The sequence below is a fragment of the Nannospalax galili genome, unplaced genomic scaffold (assembly GCF_000622305.1).
Source record: "Nannospalax galili isolate Female #2095 unplaced genomic scaffold, S.galili_v1.0 scaffold764, whole genome shotgun sequence".
Lineage (NCBI taxonomy): Eukaryota > Metazoa > Chordata > Mammalia > Rodentia > Spalacidae > Nannospalax > Nannospalax galili.
The window spans coordinates 650544-653419 of NW_008351635.1; positions in this window are offsets into that span (position 1 = coordinate 650544).

Consider the following 2876-nt stretch of genomic DNA (forward strand, 5'->3'; position numbering starts at 1 on the left):
TGGCCATTTTACAAATGTTTATTGACCCCCTCTTACGTGAAAGTCACTATGGATACAGCTAGGGTGTTGAATATAACAAGTCGCAGGCCCTCACTTTAAGTTAGTCATGCTTTGGGAGGATATTTTTTAAAAAGATTTATTTTACTTTAAATTTGTGTGTGTGTGTGTGTGTGTGTGTGTGTGTGTGTGTGTATGTGTGTGCATATGTGTGTGCAGGTGAATGCAGTTGCTGTGGAGACCAGACGAGGGTGTCAGATCCCCTGAGCTGGAGTTATAGGCAGTGGTGAGTTATCTGTTATGGGTGTTGGGCACCTAACTCAGGTCCTCTGGAAGAGAAGTCCACTGAGCCATCTCTTTATGCCCAGAAAAAGGAGATTTTATATAAACAACGTGGTGACAAGGAAAATGGTGAAAATGTGTCAACAGGGCATTGCAGGATCATGACACAGACAGGTTCAGAAGAGAGTTTCTGAAGGAGCTACTGTCTAAGGATGGGCAGGACTCTGCCTTGCTACAATGAATTCCTTCTGTCCAGATATGCAGTTCAAAAACGTGCTGAATTAACAAGTGCAAATGTAGGATATAATTAAAATATTGCCACTTATATTGCTTTTGTCTGGAAGAATCATGACTACCAATGTTCTAAATTTCTCTGTCCTCCTTGGGTTGAAAAGCTTGTGTTTGTTTCATTGCATCTTTCTTAAGTGTATTAAGAATAGAATGGGCGCTGGAGAGACGACTCAGTGGTTAAGAGCACTGCCTGCTCTTGCAGAGGACCTGGGTTTGGTTTCTAGCACCCACTGGTAACTAACAACCATCTGTAACTCCAGTTCCAGGGGAATCCAAAGCCTTCTTCTGACCTCTGTGGGCATTGTACAATGTTGGGAGCTTTACTGCATGCGCAGTCATTGCTGCGTTAGATTGTGGCAGCCTGTCTTGACTTTAGCATTGAAGAAAGAATACTGCCACTTTAAGAGCTTCCCTGCTCACTGCTTCTGTGGTTTGAGTTGACAGGTTATGCTTCCCTGATTAATTGGCAGTCTTGGAAACATAACCAAAGAGTCCTGTTTCTGTTTATGGACACCAAAGGCTCTCAGCGCTGATATCTTGGTTTCTATGTAAGAATACTGAATTAGAGTAGTTGCTAAGAGTAATCATAGCCGAGTCTTGGATACTGTGAACTTCATGTGAGTTTCAGCTGGTGAGGTAATGTAGTAACGTACTGTGTCCTTGGTTATTCCCTGGTTACTTTCTGTTAGTGATGTATCCTTAGTGATTCCTTGGTTACTTCTTGGTTACTCATGATCTGATTCCTATATAAGCTCTGTTTGATTCACAATAAACATGCACTGGCATCTAAACCTCTGCATCTCCAGTGTCTTAATTTATATCCGTCGGGGTCCCCAAGCCCATCAGGCTTGAACTGTGGTCACTGTACCATGACAGTACAACATAGGTGCACTTACATTCATACAGGAAATACATTCGTACACATAAAATAAAAATAATAAATAAAATGTTCTCTAAAAAGAATAGAATGGAGGTGACTCTGGAATCCAAAGCGTCTAAGGCCGTCACAGAGCGTTACTCGACTATAGTCAAGGTTTTTCATTTCTTAACATGTTCTGTGTGTTCTATCTGACTTGAATTTTTATTCAGAAGGTTATGTCAGAACGTAAACATATTTCTAAATGGAAATCTTCATTGAATCTCAGCTGCCTACTGTTTTTCTCCATGAACTAGAAAAATTCATTGTCTGTATCTATGAAATAGAGTTGCTAAAACTTTTTACAGTACTACAGCTTTTAGAAATAGCAAATACACATTAAAAATGATACATAGTGTACTCAGATGTCATAGAAACAGTTGTTATATATTATTCATAGTTTATATGCCTTATACTTATATAATAAACATAAAATATGTAATATATAATAAATGGTATACAGGTATAAACGAATATATGTAGAACTGTACTTTTATTATCATCATTTTTCTTATATGTGGATATTTTCTGGTTGGGATTTTCTCCGCCTCAACTCTAATTATGCAACACTTTGCCTGTTTTTGTATAGGACATTGTTTTTGGAGATTATTGTCAGGATTTCCCTGGACATAGTTACTGAAAGGTTTTGGTATGTATATCATACAATTGATTTCTTCAGGCTTAATTTGGATAACAGTAAGAACTCCTGTCATGATGTGGATGAGGTAGTTAAAAATGTGAACACTGAGAGGAATCTGGGCTCACATTTACCTGTTATATAGATTGTTTTTGGAATGCATGGTGTACTTTATACAGTCTGGTCTGTATCCATCTCTCTCACTCTGTGCTTCCTCACAGGAGCTATCTTTTTTTCTTTCTTTTTGAGATCCAGTCTCAGGGCTGTCCATCCCTTTCATTAGTTCCAAGAAGATTGACCATTAGGGGATCTGCTCTTCCTCATCTCACTATACCTACACACCCTAACACCTTGCACTTGACAATAAAAACTGACAATAAAGAAATAGCCCAGCCAGTTCTAGCATTCACAAATGGGATTTTGTGGCTTAGAGAGGACACTGGAGTCTATTTCAATGGATGGAGCTGTCAAAGGACAGAGTGTAGAGGAGGAAAGACAGTAGAGGACAGAGCCTTGGGGAATGGTTATTTTTAGATGGTGATGCCAGAGCAAGGAGCTGGAGAAGGAGGAAGAGGGCAGATGAGAAGAGAGGGAGGGTCGAGGGTGGAGGAAGATAGAAGCTATGGAGATTGTCAAAGAAAATGTAGTCAACAGAGTGATGGTACAGAGGCAACAAGGGCCAGATTAATTCCGAGCAGATTTAGAGCCAGCGTAGATGTGCACACCTGCAACTACAGCTCTTGGAGACAGAGA